Source organism: Mustela erminea, chromosome 6 (genome assembly GCF_009829155.1).
Source record: "Mustela erminea isolate mMusErm1 chromosome 6, mMusErm1.Pri, whole genome shotgun sequence".
Taxonomy (NCBI): domain Eukaryota; kingdom Metazoa; phylum Chordata; class Mammalia; order Carnivora; family Mustelidae; genus Mustela; species Mustela erminea.
Window position 1 is genome coordinate 141452763 of NC_045619.1, and position 21758 is coordinate 141474520.

At 45.3% G+C, this 21758-nt stretch overlaps 2 long non-coding RNA genes across 8 annotated transcripts; both read right to left on the reverse strand.

Moving 5' to 3' along the window:
* Nucleotides 1-470: 470 nt before the first annotated feature.
* Nucleotides 471-1702, reverse strand: LOC116594454. Its single transcript, XR_004287231.1, has 2 exons — nucleotides 1517-1702; nucleotides 471-727 (listed from the first exon to the last, which is right to left on the reverse strand). It is a non-coding gene; the product is annotated as an uncharacterized LOC116594454 (long non-coding RNA).
* A 58-nt stretch (nucleotides 1703-1760) lies between these two features.
* LOC116594453 lies at nucleotides 1761-19635 on the reverse strand. Of its 7 annotated transcripts, none has more exons than XR_004287230.1 (6): nucleotides 19117-19635; nucleotides 18591-18823; nucleotides 14118-14264; nucleotides 6771-7400; nucleotides 5844-5954; nucleotides 1761-2169 (listed from the first exon to the last, which is right to left on the reverse strand). It is a non-coding gene; the product is annotated as an uncharacterized LOC116594453 (long non-coding RNA). The 7 variants fall into 7 exon arrangements; XR_004287228.1 differs by having other exon boundaries at nucleotides 1761-2393; XR_004287226.1 differs by having other exon boundaries at nucleotides 1761-5954; nucleotides 14118-14318; nucleotides 18595-18823.
* Nucleotides 19636-21758: the final 2123 nt, after the last annotated feature.

Genomic DNA, 21758 nt, shown 5'->3' on the forward strand with positions numbered 1-21758 from the left:
TTTATGATCTTGTGCACAGTTTTAACAACATTTAAACCAAAAGCACGGTAAATATCCATTCCATAGCCGAGGCCCAAATATCAGGTTAATACACTGATGGCTTCAGTCTGACCTGACAGCATCACATGAACTATGCCTAACATCTTATTTGCCCTTTTCACCCCTCAGAAGTACCTTCCTGACCTGGGTTCCCACAATACTTGTATTCTTACTGGGAGCTCTGGTGATCATCTTTGTTTCTCGTTTGTTTGTGTTCTTGGTAATCACACCTCCTCAAGTAGCATTTCAAAGAAGCCGTATTTTTTATACTGAATCCTACTCGTTACTTGAAATATTTGGCGTTTCCATGAGTTTTAATGATTTTAATAAAGTTAATGTACTACCTAATAATTACTTGCTTCCCTTAGAAAGTAATGAAAAAATAAATATGTCCCGGGAAACTAAAAGGCATTGAAAAGAATCGTGATAAATATTGAAATACCACTTTTAATTACTCTGGGAGTATTATGCAGTGTCAGGGCACGTGGGTCCAAGCATCAGAAGAGCATCACGCTGGGGGTTCAAGGCTGCGTCTCCTGCTTCCAAGTCCCCCTGGTGTCAACAGGACCCCTCCCGAGGGGTCTCTGTTGAGCTGCTTGGGCAGGATGTGGAGACAGATCTACGAGTCACTTGGTCTCCAAGCCTCAGCAGCCTCAGGAGATGATGGGGTAAGACCTGCTTCCTGGGGCTGTTGAGAGAAAGAAGTGGGGGTGCTTGTAGCATCTTCAGCACCAGGTCTGACCGGGAGCACCTGCTACGATACACACCCGCCTTCTCAGGTCTGTGGGCCTGGTCACCTGCTCTTACCTGTTCAGTTCACTCTGTCTAGGCAACAGTTTGGGAAAAACTAATCCACATCTCTGACTTACAAGAATAATTAAAACAGTAATTTCATTACTGAGCCATGGAAGAATTGCCTGCCTGATGACGATAAATCGAAATAGGAAGCAATGGGTTTCACTCATTCAACGCTTGAGGGGTGACGGCCGCATGCTAGGTACTCTGCTAAGCTCTGACTGGCCCCAAATAGTTCAGACTTCATGTCTGGCCTGCAGGAATGTATGGTCTAGGCAGGGGGGACAGAGCTGCAGGAGGACTCTGGGGGAGGGCCCGCCGCGGCATGCAGACGGGACTGAATGTGCAGAGTAAACCAGCAGTCGGGACCCAGACTCGGCTTCTCTGAGGCTGAATCACATCCTGTGAATGCCAAAGGGCAGGACAGGATATTGTGCAACAGCCTGGCATTGAGTGCTCAGATCTGTCCTCTGATGCCCAAATATCCCGTTTTGTGTTTGGAGAAAGAAGGCCTGTGGTCAAACGGAAGGGGTCCTTTCACTAACACTATGAGACACTGGGTACTGTGGGGGAGGAAAAAATAATTCCCTTCTACTCTTTGGAGTTCTTGGATGACACTCCTATAATAAAAGACAGATGGACAAGGAAAAAAAAAAAAAGCAAATTACTATGGATATCTCACATGCACACGGGAGATACCGAGGTTGATGAACAACACTCTGGGTGCCTTAGGTTCAGGCCCACATGCCATCCTCGTAGGGACAGGAGCTGGTGGAGGCATCTCAGGAGAGTGAACAGCTTCGGGGACATGGCTGGTCCCTTAGCAGAAGAGATGGGAAGGTGAGGGTCTGGGTGCGGGGGGTCCGCTTCATGTCTCCGGGACATGGCTGGTCCCTTAGCAGAAGAGATGGGAAGGTGAGGGTCTGGGTGCGGGGGGTCCGCTTCATGTCTCCTCTCGTGTGACAAGTCAATCTTCTTGGTTGGTGAAACTCTTGGGAAGGGGCTGAGTACCCTGAGGTCCTTTTGGAGGATCTGTCTTCACACAGTGTGGGGAGTTCAGAGAAAGCCTCCCCCGGCATCTCTTCCAAAGCCTTCAGCTCAGAAGAACCCGTATGCCAGAGCTGCACATCTTAAGGTAGAAGATCCTGTTGTCCTTTAGACCAAAGCAACAGAGAAGCAGGCCTCCAAGATGGGGAGGAGCCAGAGGGAGCCAGTGTTGTCTATCCTTTCTCAGACTGGTCATCTGGTCTCCCCTCTGGGGGCCCATGTGTGGAGAGTGACTGTGTCCCTCGAGTCCCAGGAGCCCTTAATTGGGCACAGGTATCAAAGAGCTTCCTGCAGGAGAGTAACACTTGCTGCACCCCAGAAGCCACAGACAGTGCCGGGGTTACCTCCTAAGGGCGGGGAGGGGGCATCCCCTCCTCAGACCCAAGTTGCAGTTTCAGTCCGGGAGGTTGAGGAAGATCGTATGAGGCTCAGTCCTTTACGCAGGCATAAAATTTGCATTTCATATCAACGCTCGGCTCCCAGAAGATTCACTACATCTAGGAGGGTGAAATCTGTGACAGGAAGAGCCAGGCTCAGGCTGCTGGGGCAATCCCAGGACTATGTGAAGAGAAGCTGAGCTCAGGCAGCTCCGGGGAATGCAGAGCCAGAGCTGAGGGATATGTAGATGTGACTGGGCAGGAGGTGCTGAGGAACAGGCGGGAACTGAGGGTGACCATGGCACGTCTGGCCTGGGGGCTCTGTGGCTTCCTCTGTGAGGGCAGGAGGGAGGCAGGGAGGGAGCAGGTGGAAGCCTGGATGATGGCGGGGGTGGGGCTCGCTTGCCTCTGGTGTGGGTGCGCTGCCCTGGAGTTCAAGGGTGAGACCCTGGGCTCCAGAAAAGGGTCAGTCGGCAGGATTGGAAGAGAAGAAGAGTCAGAGATGAATTCTCAGGGAACTGCAATTAAGAGGAGGGGAGGAAAGAAAGATTTCAAAGGAGACAGAAGGAGAGGATCTCAGAGGGCAAAGGACTAAAGCCGGACAAACGGAGGGTTGTTGGTCAGTCGTCTGTTTATCTAGCATCTCACGCGATCCATGAGTACGGTGGCTACTGAGCGGGTCGGGACGGACTGAACTCCAAGAGAGCATCAGAGACATAGAAGGGGTTCCGATGATGTCCCCCCAAGTTGTGCCACGTTAGCAGAAGGGTTATTCTAAGCTGAAGATGACGGAGAAGGAGCCGGTAGAAGAAAAGCCGTCTGCCTCGTTGGCCTCAAAATAGCACATAAGTTTATAAAGGTGCTCCATCCCCCCTCCAGGAAAGACAGAAGTTAATCACCAGAATTAACCCTAGACCCCGATCAGCCTGGAGATGACACAGAGGGTCTACACAGCAAACCTCACTAACTAGGCTTTATCTTCCACTGTCCCCAGAGACTCACTTCCTTATAACTTGCTGCCCTAGGAACTCAAAATTCTTTTCCTTAGGTCTTGCCACTTCTGTACAAACGTGTTGCTCTTTTGGTAAGATGCTCTATAAGCCCAAGTTCAAACCCCCACCCCTTTGAATTACTCTTCTCTGAGTGCTCCCGTGTGTATGCGTGATGCTGCTGTCGGAGCCTTTAAGTTCGCTCTATGACTCAGCCGATGGGTGGCTTTCAGGGTCCCCCATCAGCTCAGCACTGGATGAAGGTGGACTTCAAGCACCACTGATATCCAGCTCCCATGGAGCTCTTCAGAGAGGACAATCTCGGCCAGACATTTCAGTGAATACTTGTACTGGGGTCCCTTGAGCCCCTCATTTCTCCCTTAATTCTCAGAGCATGTCAACAAAGTAGGGTTCGTTTTTATGTTAGTTTTATAGGTGAAGTTGGTGCATAAACATGCTAAGGGGTTCTCAAAGCCCCGGAGCTACTTAATGCAGCAGATCAGGGTCTGGCCAACTCCAGAGCTAGGATTCCATTCCTAAGACCACCAATTAGAAAATTAGAGCCCAGTTGTGGGAGGCAGGGAGCATTCACCCTGAATGAGCTTGAGGGACACTTAAAATTTTAAGAAATGGGACGTCTGATTTGTGTTTCAGAAATCTCCCTCTAGTTTGAGTCAGTTAGCTTACTCCAAGAAAAAGATGAAGTCCTGAGCTATGTGAGGCAGCCACCAGCAGATGCGGGGAGAGGAGGCTTGGCCAACTTCTGAGTATGATAACGAGATTCAGGGGGGCATGAAACACTGTGGATCCAGGGCTCCGTGTCGCTGATGACCAGTGAAAAAGACTCTGTGCCTTGTCTGCTGAACCTGTTCACCTGCTTTTCCCTCTCCCTGCTTCCAGCTAACACTGACTGTGCTCCTAGCTTTGAGAAGTACTTAGAAGAAATGCTTTTACAAGCCATGGAATGCCAGAGTTCCTCATTAGTGCTTAAGTGCCGTGGACATTTATGGCTAGGGCTCTTCCTTTGTCGTGAATATTATCCCATTATATCGAAATGCTTTATAGGCCTTAGTAGGAAGACACTACAGACTGAAAGTCCTAATTATTATTATTGCCATTATTACTATTACGATTTTTAAAGTATTTGCAGAATGGTCCCATTAAAGGACAGTTTATTACACGTTTACTGTCTTGCATTTCTCTTTTCCAGTGTTTCCAGTGCTCTTGAACTCTCTTACAATGTTTTATTTGTTCCCACTAATGAAAAGAGAAACTATTAAAAGCAGGCTCACAGAATACAAAGTCATATATTTATTTTAGGTAATCTCTTTATAATAACCTTATTTCTTGCCACAATGGAATACAAATGTCTCGTTGATTTTCTAAATATCTATCTAAATCAAGTAATATGTATCAAGCATCCTCATCTGTTGAAAAATGGGCTATTCAAAGAAAGAAAGAAAAGTAATCACAGATAATTGATAGTGATGATATGTCTTTGGCATATTATTATATTTAAGCTCCTTTCTAACAGACTCGCGGGTGGCGGCCATTAATTTGAGGCCAATTAAATATTTTTTTAAAAAATGGATGTTTTCCCTTATATCTTTTTGACATATAATTTCAAGGAATTTCAAGACTCTTTGAAGTCAATTCACAAATATCCAAATATCCTTAGACTCCAATTTCAGAACATTAATTTTTAGCTGACCAACATCTATTCTCCTACTTTTGGTAATGAAAGAACCCAAAATCTCGATAAAAGAAGCCTCTCCTTTTTTCCTATTTTGGCGGGATAGGCCCCACAGCAATCCCCCTGGGTTGGATCAGTCAGCTGAAATAATCAGTACATCCCACGCCCCTCGAATGTAATGATTGCTGAAGAGCTGGGTGCCCCAAATAGTGAGAAAATGTGTGCTGCTAACTTTTGAAGAGGACTCTGGGCTTAATGGTGCCAGTGGAAAGGCATGGGGCAGCGCAGGCTGCCCTGGGATCTTAGTAAGACAGTTTGAGCCCTGCATCAAGTCCATTCTAAAACAGCTCCACCTGTAGACACCTCTGTTACATGAGCTGAGGTTTTTCCATCTTTGTTAAGCAGGTTTAAGTTGGGTTTGTTGGCACATACAACACAAATAGTCCTGAATGATCTGCACTAGCCTCGAGACACAGGTCCCAGTCAACAAAAGAGATACTTCAACTAGGACTGGCAAACTTGTTTGGTTTTGACCATGTCTAATTGGAATGTGGTGTGTTGGGATTTTCATTGATTTTTTAAATTTTTTTTTATCCCTTAGTGATCACTAGAAAGTGTAGAAGAGGGTACAGCCATGACTAACTTTTAGAAAAATATGAATCCTGGAAAGCAGAGAAATGAAGCAAAGTTAAATCAGAGGAGAAGTAAGATGTTAGGAAGAGGTTGGGCCAATCAATAGTATACAGCCAAAGACATAGAAATTTCTGGAGGGTTCCTCCTGTAAGAACTAGACTTGAAGAGAATTTAGGGTTTCAGGGGTAATGCTTCCTGCTTCTGTGATACATGTGTCATTGAAAGGGACAAGGAAATATTTCAGGTGGGACAGATTTCCTTGACAAATACCTGAATGAAGAAAGACGATTCCTGAGGTCTTCACACGAGATTACTTGTAAGGAGAGAGAACAGTCTTACTGAGTGTGCACTGGTCCCTTCTGAGGTGAGGTCTCTCAGATTCTGGGAACAAAGGAGACGGGAGAAAGAGAAGACTCACTCTTTTAGCGCCATTTGGCTTTTTGTTCTATTGATTCAGGTAGAAGTCATGGGAGTAATTTTTTTTTTCAATTCTCAAAATAATATTAAAACAAACCCCAAGACTTTAAAGAACTAGTGGATATTCTGTATTAATATTTTGTATACCATGTATGAACCAAGTTTTCTTTCTGAGCAGGGAGCCAGACAACTTGGGCCTTAATCCCATCACCTCAGATCTGAAGGCAAACACTTAACTGACTGAGCCGCCCAGGTGTCCCAGTTGTTGTTTGTTTGTTTGTTTTTCATCCTAAATAGAATAATGACCATCACTAATACATCAAGAAAGTAACCTAAGTCAATTCAAAAGCAATTGTCACAGAATTTCTGATGTAGTGTAGAAATGGTTAAAATTATATTCTCTCAAATAACCAGTTTTGGTAATATTTAACAAAGTCCCTTATTCTAAGTGTTTGATTTTTTATTAGAAAATGTCATAATGGATGTTCTTGGAAGAAAAAAAAAGGGGGGGAGGACTGGTTAACTAGTTTTAAAGGTTGTTTTAGTTATACATTTTCACAAGTCATAGTTTCGAGGCAGTTTCCTCTTTCTAAAATGTTACTTCCCTTATTACAGGGTAAACGCCTATTATGTACTAAGATGAGTCAATATTTGTTTTCTCATCTCAGCTTCTCCTTGGATGTTTTAAAAGTATATAGTCTGAATCTTGCTTCTTTCAGATATTAATATTAAATGACTCTTGTATTAGAGTTCTCCAGAGAAGCACAACCACTGGGCTACCCTGCAGAAGATTTACGACAAGGAGCTGGCCCATGCTATTATACAGGCTGAGGAATCCTACGGTCCGCCAAGCTGGAGACCTGGGAAGGCTGCTGGAGTCAATGCCAGTCCAAAGACAGGAGAAGCCTGGTGTCCCAGCTCCACTGCCAGGCAGAGAGAGCACATTCGACTTTGCTGCACATTTTGTCTTCTTCAGGCCCTAGAGAGATTGGGTGAGTCCCCACATTGGGAGGGAGATCTGCTTTGCTCAGTCCACAGATTCAAATGCCAGGCTCATCTGGAAACTCCCTCACAGACCTGCCCAGAGTAACATTTAACTGGGTGGCTGGGCCCCCTTTGAATCAGTTGAGTTGACGCATAATGTTGACACATCACAATCCTGGAGCAAGTCTTGGTCCAGGCAAGCAGGCCCCGATAGCCTGCGGCCCCATCAGGGATGTCTCCTTTCCACCAGCTCTCTGTGGGTCACCCCTGCCCACCAGACTGCTCTCATCCAGCACATGGAGGCGAGGAGAAGCAGAAATGTCTCCAGAAGTAAATATTCTTGAAGAAACTTCATCTCCAGTTTCATAGCAACGAATATGCAAACATTGGGTTTTATGGTAATCCACAAAATGCATGTCCAACAAGCTCCAAACAAAAAGAAAACTGATAAAATCATTTTTCTCCTGTAATTTCCCATAATAATTACCAAAGATAATTTCTTCATTTTCTCAAGTTAACCTTCAGCACGTTATATCTATCTACCTATATATAGATATATATAGGATAGGATATATATCTATATAGAATATATAGCAGGATATATATCTATATAGAATATAGATCCTATAATAAACAAAAGATCTATCTATCTGTACACATACATATGTATATAGAGAGAAATAAATAATTTAGATAATGAAAATGAAAGTCATTTCATAATTGAATTGTCTGATAAAAATAGTACTCCATTCGGGTAAGGAAGTGTTAGACTTTGATGGAAGAGTTTTGGCATGTGTATGTGTCTATGTGACCCAGGGAGAGAGAATAATGATAAATATGTTTCTGATTTGGTCCAAGTGAAAAATCTAGACTAAAAAAAAAAAACGCATTTTATTTTAAAGTAACACAAATTCTTCCCTCATCTTTCAAAATTTACCACTGAAGATTTTTCTCAAAGAAAGTGAATTAAATTCATCCTCATTAGTTCTAGTCTTTCAAATGAGTACCCTAGTCCTGCAAAGATATTCTTTCATATAACTGCCCTTTAGAAATGCCAATAAGCATGTTTCTGCTTTCCCATGAGAATATTTCACATCTTATAAGGACAGAAAGTACCAGCATGTGCAGCTGAAATAAGTCTGTGTAGCACGGGGCTTTCCCATTTGTATTACTGGATAAATAGATCTATGCAGAAAGCACAAATAAGAGAATAAAGGGCCTTTTACTGAAACTCACCACACATTTCTTTTCAAGAGATCTAAAATGTTGAATTTTACAAACAAAAGCAGTAAGATATATGTTAATCCTATGCCTCATTTTTATTTGATAGCCAGATTTAAAATAAATATACATAAAACAATTCTAAAAAAGAATTATTTCAGTGGGAAAAAAAGAATCCACCCCAAAAAGAATATATGTCTTATCCAAGAAAGACCAAAGTATATATTAAAGGTCTAAAAATGTAAGCAGTTGAGGAGGAGACATTTAACACTAAGGTACATCAGTCAAGAACCAGATGGAACACACAACATTAAAGGGGTCCAGGGTGCTCAGTGTCGGAGTCTCATCCCCTGAGACATCGGGAAGTCTGGGCGTGAAGGCGTGGTTTCGTGCTGTATCCTGGGCACCAGCGATGATCAGCCCTGGTGGGTGAGGGTGAGGAATAGTCTTCTCTGTTCGCGACATTGACATGCTTCAGTCTCTAGGAGAATAGTTTGGCAGCATCCAATAAAACTGAAGATGAACATTCAGTTATACTGTGAAATTGCATTTGTAGGTATTTGAGGAAAGCCTTGAACTTAACTTAAAAAAAAAGAGAATAAACAGGCAAACTAACAAAGGGAAAGTCTGGCAACAGAACCTTCAAAGAAGCACAGGAAATCTTGTTTACAAAAATAACGATAAATATCCATAAAAATATGATACAGTGTTGCCTCTCTGAAACAAGGGGAGAGTCCATATATGATGAAAAGAGCAATCAGGGGAGGGGCGCCTGGGTAGCTCAGTGGGTTAATCCTCTGTCTTTGGCTCAGGTCATGATCTCAGGGTCCTGGGATGGAGTCCCGCATCGGGCTCTCTGCTCAGCAAGGAGCCTGCTTCACCCTGCCTGCCTCTCTCTGCCTACTTGTGATCTCTCTCTGTCAAATAAATAAATACATAATCTAAAAGAAAAGAAAAGAAAAAAAAAGAGCAATCAGGTAAGACAGTTTCATGGAATGTAAGGGGAGAGCTAAACTTTTGCTGTGTGTTTGAAGTGTCGCAAGAAAGGTGACTTGGGGGAGACAGCCCAGGAAGTTGAGCGGGGAAAGCCGGATCTGCGCCAGGGGAGACAGACCAGAGCTCCGGGAGCGGGTAAGCCGCACTAGGGCGCGGGAGCCTGAGTGCAGGGAGGTGGTGGTGGAGGGAGCCCGGCCCCAGAGCAACAGAGGGGCAGAGGGCGGCCAGATGTCCCCAGTCCAGTGCTGCTCTCATGGCCACCCTTTTGTAGCGACCTTTGTGTTTCCCTCAGGAGCATTTAATTCTTCTTTGAATTCTAACTGGATACACTAAAGTATAATCAGCCAATATAATACACTTTTATTTATTTATTTATTTTCATTGTTAAAAGCTAGAAATGGAACATTAACTCAATGGCTTCCTGAAGAAAGAACATTTTGGGGGGATTTCACATGTACAGGGCTGTGGACCATCTCTTCATTACTGATACCTTCAGAAGCTGGCGGAAGAATCCCACCATCTCACGCTTGTGTGATGTGGTGTGGGTTGTGCTAAGCTCCTCCCGGCTTCTACTTCCAAAATCAAGGCTGTAGGGGCAAACACACTCAGCCACGCAGTTCTCTCGGTGGACTGGGGCACAGTGTACATAAGCCTGCTTTCTGGACTGCTTAGATGCATGTAGGTCAGTGGGTCCCCAACGCATGCTCTTAAAAAAGATGGCCCCGGAAAAGGGGGCCTTTCCTACCAGCACTGGTTAGAACTGGTGCACATGAGCATAACGGCAAACAGGGAAATTGATACAGCAAAATACTATGTAACCATTCAAAAGATTGCTCATGTGATGCATATATTCACCGAAACTTTCTGGAAAAAGCTGCCTAAGCAATGGACTATACGGCACATGAACATGTAAAATGAAAAGTAGACCCAAAATATTTAATCCGATTTAAAGTGGGCAGAGGACCTGAGTAGGTGTTTCTCCAAAGAAGACCGTACACATGGTCAACAGTCACACGAAAAGTTGCTCAACGTCACTGATCCTCAGGGAAATGCAAATCCAAACCACAGTGAGATACCACCTCACACCTGTCAGAATGGCTAAAGTCAACCGCACAAGAAACAACAAGCATTAGTGAGGGTGTGGACAAAAAGGAAGGGTCTTTCACTGTTGGTGGGAATGCAAATTGGTACAGCCGCTGAGGAAAACAATAGGGAGGTTCCTCAAAATATGAAAAATAGAGGGCGTGGCTCAGTTGGTTACGTGTCCAGCTCTTGGTTGGCTCCAGTCACCATCTCAGGGTTCTGGGACTGAGCCCTGCGTTGGGCTCTGTGCTCAGTGTGGAGTCTGCTTGTCCTTCTCTCTCTGCTACCCCCGCCCCATTCGCCACTCGCATGATTACTGTATCATTATCTACACTAGCCGCCATCCGGAAGCAACCCAAGTACGCACAGACCCACGGACGGACAAGGAGGATGTGGTATATATACCTACAAGAGAATATGCACCATAAAAAAGAGTGAAATCTTGCCATTTGCGACAACACGGATGGACCTAGAGGGTATCATGCTAAGTGAAGTCAATCAGTCAGAGGAAGAAAAAAGCCATATGATTCCGCTCATGGGTGGAATGGGCAAACAAAGAAAAAAGAGGCAAAAAACCAGACTTTTTTAAATACAGAGAACAAACTGGTGGTTGCGCGAGTGGGGTGGGGGGGAGGGGGCATGGGTAAAGCACAGGACACGGAGGGGATCAAGAGCACTGAGAAATGTATAGAATTAAGTCATTGTATTTTACACCTGAAACTCACGTAACCCTGCGTGTAAACCGCACTTGAGCAAGAAAACTTGAAAAACAGACAAAACAACTCAGTATAGAATTTGTGAACACAACACATGAGTGTAGCATAAAATAGGAATGGGATGACGAACTCAGGGTGTTCGTGACCTCTAAGGGGGAGGAAAGGCTCAGTAAGGCACTTCAAACTTACCGGTAAATTTTAATTTTCTTAAAAAAAAAGTTTGAAATGTGTATATCTTACCGTGAAGACTTGATAAATCTGGCAGTTCATTATATTATTGCCCATATCTTTCTTATATTTTATAATGAATACCCAAAATCCCAACCCTGTATAAAACATAAAGTCAACCCCACTGCTGGCACCACTAGTGAAGTTTGTGTGGTTCTGGGCAGCGGTGCCCTCGGAGTGCCTGGAAGAAAGGCTGATTACCTTCTTCATCTATTGGCACAAAATGCAATCGATGAACACGGTCTTAGTTGAATGAAAATCCTGACTACAGCAGAACTGGAAACTAAAATAAACATTCCTTCTTAGAATTATCATGGCCACCTCATACAAATGATGCTCCAATCAGACACTTGATTGTCTGAAATCCCAGCCGATTGATAACAGCAACTTTCTCCAAAAGTGGAATTTTCCTGGGAACCAGGGACAGCCATCTCCTTCCTATTTAATCCTGCCTTTTAGGAAAAACCTATCATCCCTCCTTCACAGTATTGAAACCCACCCCCTCTGAAGCCTGTAGGGCTCCATCTCCTGGTCTCCTAGTTCTTAAATTCCTTGCAACAGCTCAATGGAATAGGTACCGCTTCTTCTTTGAGTAACACAGAGGACAGAATGTAAGTCATCCCAGGAGCTGCCGTCATAAACAGAGTTTGTGCAAGGGTGGCTGGGTTCTTGGAAAGGTTTCAAGCACTCAGCCTACATAAAGGAAACCTGAAGCGAGGCAGAGTGCTCTGATTCACATGCAGCTCTGCTCAGATGCTTACAAAGGATTTCTCCAGTTCCTTTTTTTTTTTTTTAATATTTAAATCACATCCATTACAGCAAGATTTAGTGAGGGATATTCTAGCTGGAGGGGTGTGCCAAGTGCTGACCTGGGCATTTTTCTGAGTCCCAGGATTGAGAAATTACAGAAAGACTGTAAGATGCGCAGAAATACACTCAGAGCCCCCCTCCATGAGAACACCTTGTAGCTTTCCTCTCCTTCCTCTGCCAGCTGGCTGCTTCCTGGACGCCCCAGAAGACATCGGCCGAGAATCCTAGCACACACACACACACATCCCAGCAAGGTTAGAATGTGTTAATTTTAATGCAGCCTTCGTGGTTTAAGTATATGACAGAACTTGCTCATTCAAAAACAAATGAAAAGAGCAAAGCTCCATTTTTTTTTTTTTTTAAAGCTGGGTAACAAGTCCAGAAACTAATCAATAAGCTCTTTCTACTCAACACCCAGATTTGTCATCAACTTAATCACCATCCTCAGCACACAATTCCTAAGTGGCCATATCTACAGGACGCCGGGCCAGATGCTCGAAGCAAGCTCATCTGTCCCTATAGGACTTGGGCCTTGAATAGAGATGGACTAGAGCAGGGGGTGCTTGGACCATATGGTATGCACTCACACAACCATATTCTACACACACACACACACACACACACACACACACACACAATCCAGTTATCCATACATATTTTCCAATCCACCAGGGTACCCTCTGTTTGATAGGACTGAGAAGCGAATCTGATTGTTGGCCATCATGTTGCACAAATGTTTATGAACTAAAACCAAACAAAATTTCACTGTATACGGCACACAATGGGAAACCACAGCTCTGGTTTCCTCTGGAGGGGACCACAGCCCACTTTCACGGCTCCCAAGGAAACCATAGTATGTAGGGCTCTCACAGAGAACCTTTTTGGTACGTGGCGAATAGTTGTTTCATGTCCATGGTTACTCCCCGATTTATCTATATGGTGAGAAAGAGGTCTTCTCTATATCTAGATTGAGTTTTATGACGGAGTGTCACACCTAAATTCTACTTCGCTGCCAATCTCTAGAGCTCCAAGTTCTGACATTTCCCCAGACGAATCCATAACTCACTATAAAGCTCCTGTAAGAATAACCGAAACTGGGTTTCTGGGTTGCCATTTACTGTTCTGCTACTGAGGTAGGACAGAAAAGGGAGGTCTTACTCAGCCTTTCACTCAAGAGCAATCATGTGTGTATGGAAACGGATACTCCTTTATGGGGTTGGGTCCTGAGGGAAAGTACCCCAGGCTCTTTAGCCTTGTGTTAATGGAGCCCCATTAACACTACTTGGTCATCTTGCTTCCCTGCTGTCCCACTGCAGAGACGGGGCCTTTGCACCTCCTGTCCTTGCTTCCCATGGACGTTTGCAGGGACTGAGCCCTGGCTGCCTTCAACTCCGCTCAGAGGATGTCCTTTGCCCACTATGCCCCTCCCACGCAGTCCTGTCGCTGTCACTCTTCCCGGCTCACTATGGGTTTTAGGACATGGCTTTTGTCTTTCTCAGTCAACAAGATATAAACCAAAAGAAAGCAGTAAAGGCATCTGTTGTGTACACTTTTATATCCCCAACACCCAGACCAGTGCTTAGGACATAGAAAATGCTCAGTAAATTTCCGTGGAATTCCTCTATCATCTGGCTTACTGCATCACCAGACACAGACTTACCACGCAACTGTGACTTCTGTTCGTCTGCATGCTCTGTCACTGACCTTCGCTAGGGGATGAGACGCCCTGAGGCCACAGCTCGCTTTCCTTCTGCCCGCCTCTCCCCCACCTACCTCCTCCCTGGGGAGTGTGGGAAACAGACGCCGTGGCCTCTGATCTCCAGGACAACTGGCCTGGTCACACGCCAATCTCCCTGACAGCTACCTGGGCGTGCTGACAGGGGTGCTTGCCCCAGTTCACCTCCGCGGAGAACATCTCCGAGCCTGGCAGCAGCCTCACGTACTGATGTGATTCTCCCACAGTGGTTTGGATCTGGGCACCAGGAAAGGCATTAGGCACGTCTAACCCACGGATTGAAGACGCCACTCATTCATTCCCTCGTGAATCCGCACAGGCTCTGGGCTGACCCCCCAGAAGCCCACAGCTCACCGTTCTCAGTGCTGGATTGGGGGAAGCGAGAGGCAAGAATCCACCTTGGAGACCTGACACCTCAGGCAAAGAGAGGTCAACCGTCCCCTTCTAGACCATCTCTCGACTCCCTCCAGCGATGCAGAGCCTGCCGTCCTGTGGGGTGTTCTGGGGACCATGACGCACAGTAGTGAAGGGCGAGACATTGCTGCTTTCCTGGAGCTATAACACGGCAGGGGGATGAAACCCAATTAAACGAGGCATAATCTTAGACAAGTGCCATAAAGTGAATGAAGCCAGACAACATAAAAACGTAGCTCTGAGGATGTCATTCCCTCGGGGTTCTCTGGGGCCCCCAGAGCCCCTGAATGGGACCTGGGGAAGGGGTTGGAAGGTGGCCTTTGAGACGCCCAGGGACTTTGTCTGCGCTCACGTTCCTCCGAGGGTGTGCCGGGAGAGGAGGACTAATACGGAAATTACCCGTCAGAGACTCCCTCCACGAGGAGCCAGGCTGGGAGCCAGGCAGCAAAATTGAGAAAGAGAAGCTGGAGGCTCAGGGGAGCCCTGTTTTCCCAGCGGGCTCTGGAGACCACGCTGCCCCCAGAGCTGGCTCGGTGAGAGGGACGGAAGCTGAGCTTCACACACTGGCTCCAGCTCCAGGCAGTCACCGAGCTTTCCGGGGAGTCCTGGGTGCCCCAGAGAGTCCCCTGAGCAAAGCTGTTCTGCAAAGAACAGGGGAAGGTCACCCTGGGGAGAAGAAAGGGAAGGTACAGGTGCCTTGAAGAGGGCGGGGAGTGGGTGTAGGCGGGGGCTGGAGCTCAGTGAGGACGGGAGGGCCACAGGAGGAGGGAGAGGCCAGGGCCCAGGGCTTAGATTAGGGTCTGAGTTCGACGGCATGCCTCCGGAAGGTCAGGAACATTCCTGTTTTATATTCTAATTATTTCAGGAACCAGAAGGAAGACGATTTGCAAGATGCAAAGGTGAAAGCTGGAAATACACATGGATATGGTAGATTTAAAATAGATCAGAATCTTTACTACGATATGTTTCCGGATTTAAGGAAGAGCCAAGACTTGAAAATAAGTGGCGAATGAGGTATTTTGCCTCATTGTCTCTATCTACCAATCTGCATGCACCCACATACACAGATGACTTCATTGTGATAATTCTTCATGGACTCCCTTATGCCAGACCCAATTTGCATGTCCAGTTGCAGGAGAGATATCAGGTAATCTTTTCTCAGATCGTAAACAACTCAAGACACAGCATTACAGAACACCTGAGTGACCTTTTGTGATATCCGGTTTAATATCTCTTGCAATAAACATGTTCAAAAGATGATACAGTAAGATGCGTGTTCCTCAAATGACATAGTCTCAAAAAATTTTGGAAAATAACTCACTAAAGCTCTAAAGTATACTCTAAAAGATTATTAAAACCAGCTGGACGCCGGGATAGCTTCATTTCAAAGTAAAACATACAGAACTGCCCATTGTCAGTGTCTTCTTAATGCAAAAGAAATGCGAGTCTTGTTTTTGAGGAAGTGTGGACACCCTTGGATTCCGTGCCGCCGTTTCTTGCCTGCCGTACACCAGATCATTCTGTTACACATCTACGTCTTTTCTGGATCTGCCGGTTATCTCCACGTTATTTGAGAAGGGTCAGAAGTATCTCCGTGCCCATTACAATACAGTACTCATTGCGGACACACTGGCTTTCACTGTGGCTTTGGAGTGTATGTCCGTTATAAATAATGTGAAAACTTCAACATTCATAGCTAAGGGATGCTTTATTGCCTTAATTAGTACCGAGTGATACACAAACATTAAACACAACTGCCCAATATAATTTTCTCCTGATCTCTGAATTCTATACTTTTCTCAACAGGCTTCTGTCTTATAACTAGTGTCCCCTTTTTTAGTTTAAACATAGTCAATGTATTTTAAAACCAGAGGCATTTGTTTTCGCCTGTTTACTTAAGATTATAGTCAGGGGTTGATTTGCTTAATGGATTCAAGGAAAACACAGTTTGCAATAGGGTTGACCAAAACTGTATTTTAGAGAGCCTGGGTGGCTCGGTTGGTTCAGTGTCTGCCTTCAGCTCAGGTCGTGATCTGGGGTCCTGGGATCGAGTCCTGAGTCCGGCTCCCGGCTCAGTAAGGAGTGTGCTTCTCCCTCTCCCTCTGCCTCTCCCCATGCTCATGCTCTCTCTTTCTCTTTCTCAATAAATAGAATTTAAAAAAACAACAACTGTATTTTTGCCTGTTGATGTCTTTAACCCCATATAACATAAGAACATAGTAACGAAACATAGAGGCTAAGTAAGGATACCACAGACAGAAAAAGGATTGTGCAAATTGTGTCTGGGGAGCCACAGTCTTTTGTCTCAGCCGGGCCTGTAAAGTGCACCTTTACGCAGGCGCTGCCGTACGACCGTCCACTGAACTGGGGTGTGCAGGGTGTGCAGGGAAGTCCAGGGCACAGAAACGTGTAAATCTCACAAGGGCAGCTCCGATGGCCCGCATACTTATTATACCCACTAGTGTACTTCTCCTGTGCAGACAAAAATACACCACCTTCCCAAGGTATGCGAGTCACCCCCCAAAATGAGGACCGGGGACCCTGGTCCCTACTTCAGTTACGACAACCATGCCCATCGTCTGCCCTCTCCAGTTTCTGAGAGCAAACTTTAAAAAGCCTGTACGAATTACAGTAGATTCAAATTTTCTATTTTTATTTCCTTCACAACCTCTTTCTTCTTAGATAGTTTACATTTTAAAAATCTAGTTTTGTCAAAAAAATGTTTAATTGAAACTTTTTAGAAAGCGTACTTGTCGCTGAGAAATTAATCAGCAAAATCAGTGAGCTAATTTTAATGATGATTACTATTTTAATGGGTGAATATTTTTAGCTCTATCTGGAATGCAAAACCGCTCTCTGACTTGGTGAGATTTGAAGTGAGTACAAACTGCGTTTTGCCACATCTCACAAGTGCAGATAGCACATTATCTTAATTCAAATTAGGAAGGTATTTATAGAGCAGCCGAAGAAGGCATAGCGCAGACGCTGAAGACGGAAGAGACCAGACCCCGATAAGCGGGTAACGAGATTGTCCCCAAGACGGCTGCGCCCAGCTCTGTCTTGCTGAGAGCTCCAAAGATTTCGTTCTACGCCCCTTCCCTTGTTTTACAAAGGAAAAAGTGCATCTGCCATTGCAGGCTGAGGCTATACACTACTGTATTACACCTGTTGGGGCGTGTGTTTATGGCGCTCGTTAATCAAAAGCGAGTGCTGTGTGTCTAGGATTCGCTCCAAGTCGAGAATGGAATTTTCCATAGAATATGGTGTTATGAATTACCACGACTCATGATAAGTTCCCATAAATAAGCCCTCTGTGAAAAGTGTATTGTAATAGTCGCGCGTGGAGTATCTGCACGGAGAGATTTTGACCTCCTCGCTGCTATGTGAACGGCGTCTCCGGTCATTTGTTTTCACAGTTGAAGCATGAGATGAAACCGTTAATATTTACTAAGCACATTTATACTCTGTTGGCCTGATGTATTGCGAGGAAGTGTCCTGCCTTAATGGCCGGGGGCGGGCAAAGTGTGGAAAGGGGAGCCTCACCCTCAATCAGTATGGCAGTTATCAAGGCACACGCGTAGCTCACCTGTTCCTAGCCTACCATGGTGAGGAAACCTAATACGTTGAAGGATCTTATTTGTAAAATAATGAAACCAGCGCTTTGGAGAGGAGCTTCATGGCACTGGAGACAATCATAGTCATAGTCATAATCGTAATGGCAAGGTAGCTGGGTCTTATCTGTACCCAGGCAGCTCCGTGGCTTCTGGGAGTCCCACACCTTCCAGAACAATGGCCTCAGGGGCACAAGGCCTCTCTCTACCCATGCCACCCTTTCCTCACCAAGAAGACTGTGGCTAAATGAACAATTAGGGCTTTTGACTCTAGTGGCAACTGGTCTGAAACTAAAAATATTTCAACTTTGGCAACCAGCATCCATCAGAGTAATGAGAGGCAAGCACTATGGATTTACCTACACTCAGCCCAGAGATTGTCCCCAGGATGAACCTCCAGGGGCAAAAATGGAATACAATTAAATGGAATGATTTTCCCTTCCCTGAGAGACATTTCTGTTAGCTGTTTCTATTACTGAAAGTATTTATTTAACCTTTTATAATAAAAGAGCCACCTTATTAGATAAATGCACACTTCCATTTTCAGGGCTATGATTTGAAATATTTCCCGTAAATGTTCTCATTATTTGCAGAAATATCCCAGAGTCACTGCGCTTAGGACTTAGGTGTGGTCTTTTGTTTTGTTTTGTTTTGTATTTCCCGCATTCTTCAGATGGCGCCGATTATGCTTGCTCGACTGTCCTCAAATCCACCTGCCCCAACCTGCCTCGCCCTCACTTGAGAGAGAAAAACTTAGGTCATACACCACAAAAGGGAAATTTTATTCTTTCTGGACACATACCTACCAGGAAATGATTGTCTTTATGTAGGACAGCAGTGAACAGCAGCTGGGCATCGGCGGGTGTCTTTCAGTGCTTGTAAAAACAGGCTGAAGAAGGACTGATGTCTTCTCTCCCCGCGGTGGACACACACTGTTTCCCAGCACACGAGGCGGGAGTGGCAGCACTATACAGGTCTGTGACCATTCCTGTTCAGGTCTCATGTCTCCAGCTTGTCTTGTGTAGGCAAGGTGTGCTGAGCACAGAGGAACGTAAATATTTATACGATAAAGCATCCTCTTACCTCAGAAGCCTGTCGGGGAAAAATACAGGGAACCGGGCCCTCCCTGACATCAGGTCTTCCTGGCCATCCTGTTTGCCTGCGCTGTCACGAGAATGTCCCTGAAGGAGTTCAAAATTTGCCCACACTCATTTGTGATTCTAAACATCCTCACAAAGGATCTTTTCCCCTCTGGGCTCTGTGGGACACTTTCTCTCATCAGCTTGTCAGAATCAAGGCTCTCCACCCCCCAGGTCCATACCCCATACATGGAACGGTCTGAACTAGGAGACTCCTAAGGACGGCTGGGCTGCCGTCTGCCTTGCTTCTGTGTCTCTGCACAGCCTCTTCTTTCCCCGTGCACTGATTTCGTGCCCCTACACTCACTTAGGCCCTTTTCCTTCCTTGGTTTGCTTTCATTTTCAGTTGAGTTGCGCAGAAACAGACCTTGAGATGAGGAGGGTTTAGGGCAAATATTTATTACGAAAATTCTTCCTAGAGAAACCAACTGGTAAGGGAGTAGGGGAGATCAGTACAAGCAGGGCTCTGGGTGATCCCCCGGGGAGACCCAGGTGGCAACCCCCTCCCTGCAGAGTTTGTTCCTGCTGGAGACAGAGGAAGAGGCTCCTGTGCTCTGGGCGTCAGTCCTGGAGGTGGGGCTGTGGAGAGAGGGAAGCAGGGGCAAGGCGGGACCCTGGGCTTCTCCAGGGCAACCTTCTGAAGAAGCCCTTGTGCAGCAGGGGACAGCGTGCTCAGGAAATGCATAGCTGGCTAGTAGCGAGGGCTGGGGGGCCTGGACGGGTGAAGACCGTGTGCCGCCATGCTCTCGTTGACCAACTAGTACATTCACTTTCTGCTCCTGCTTTAGGACGTCAGTGCATCTGTGATGCTGTGTTTACCTTAGATAGCAATGAAGTGCTAGAACCCAGTGTCCCCTACTTAAGCTGTACTGTTCACTGGTCATGCTTGTCTTTGAAGCACTTTTCAAATGAAGATTTGCCTCCGGGAACATGTAACAGAAGTTGGGACAAAGAAACGAGACGGAAAAGTATCCTTTTCATGTCCCACCCCCAGCACCAATAGGACCAATCAGTGGCATGAATGATGTTTAAGGTTTAGGTTGGGTATTTTTCTTGAAAATAGAGAAATACGGAAAATGAACAGACCTAGCAAGTTGTGGGTTTTCCGAATTGGGTATTTATGATAAACTTGATAAACTTGAGAATGCTTATCAAGGAGATGGGTGAGATGGGTGAGCCCTTGACATTTACTGAGCGTCTCCGGAGTCCGTGCCGAGAACAGACTCCATTAACCCGCACAACTAGCATCACTGTTTAATGAATTCTTCATTCTGTTGACGAATAAACTGAGGCTTCAGTAGAAGTACTTGTCCAAAGCCACACAGCCTGAGTAAAGCTGAGATTCAAGTCTGGGTTTTCCTGACTCAAAAATGGCACTTTGGCTTTTTTTTTTTTTTTTTTTTTTTTTTTTTTTTTTTTTTTTTTTTAAAAGATTTTCTTTATTTATTTGACAGACAGAGATCACAAGTAGGCAGATAGGCAGGCAGAGAGAGAGGAGGAAGCAAGCTCCCTGCTGAGCAGAGAGCCCGATGCGGGACTCGATCCCAGGACCCTGAGATCACGACCTGAGCCGAAGGCAGCGGCTTAACCCACTGAGCCACTTAGGCGCCCCGGCTTTTTAATATATACTATTTGTGTCATTAATAATGAATGGGGAGGGAAATAGATACCGAGGGACAAAAAAAATATATTACTTAGGAGTCAAGTACTTGAAACCGGTTGCTTTACCCAAACTAAAAACCTTAACTAGGTAACTCGAAATGTCCTCATTTTCATTAGATGTTTAAGTGATGTTACACTCTGCTCTATACTTGTAAGCCCATGTTTTCACTATAAAACGGACAATCACTGAGCCATGATTGGGAATCCTACTATGCAGATATATATTCAAACAATTATTCAACAAAGAATTATTTTTTTTTAAGATTTTTATTTATTTATTTGACAGACAGATCACAAGTAGGCAGAGAGGCAGGCAGAGGGAGAGGAGGAAGCAGGGTCCCCACTGAGCAGACAGTCCAATGCGGGGCTCGATCCCAGAACCTTGGGATCATGACCGGAGCTGAAGGCAGAGGCTTTAACCCACTGAGCCACCCAGGTGCCCCACAACAAAGAATTATTTAAGCATTTGTTATGTTTCCTGGAGGACAGGGGTAAAGAGATGATTCAACATAATCCCTACCATCAAAAGTGTTTCCTATGTTGGAAGTGCAGTCAGACCAGGTTACTGAAATATTGTAGGGTTTTGTGTCACAAGAGCATGAACAATAGAATGGTCAGTTCTATCAGAACAGGCTTCATAAAGAGGATTCTGTTTAACAAAGTCCTTAAAATTAGTAAGTATTTATTAGCCAGACGGGGGTGGGGAAAGAAATTGTAAGAAGAGGGACCAGAAGGAGAAAATCAACAGGATCCAAACACGTAAAGCAGCATGATTTGTGACCACAATTACAAGGGAGAACTCACGTGGCCCAGGATATCTGTGCATTCATAGCAATAGCATATATAATGTATAACCTAAAATCTTAATTAGCTATAAAATATCTGAGAAACTCTCAAGTGTAAGGGGACTCTTTTTTTGCGTGTTTATTCAAATTCTTATTGCAGTAAGAATACCTAAGGGAAAGCGGACAAGTTACGTGTAACTACCACCCACATCCACAAAAAAGAGTCACAGTGCCCCCAGCCCAACCCCCATGCCCGCAGGGAGCGTCCCGTGGTGTGCACTTGCCCACGCTGGGAGTGTCCTCCGTGTCTGGAAGGCCCGTGTCCACCTCCAACCTCCTCCATCGCTGCGGTCTTTATCTCCCTTCCCCTCACCCAGCTTTTGA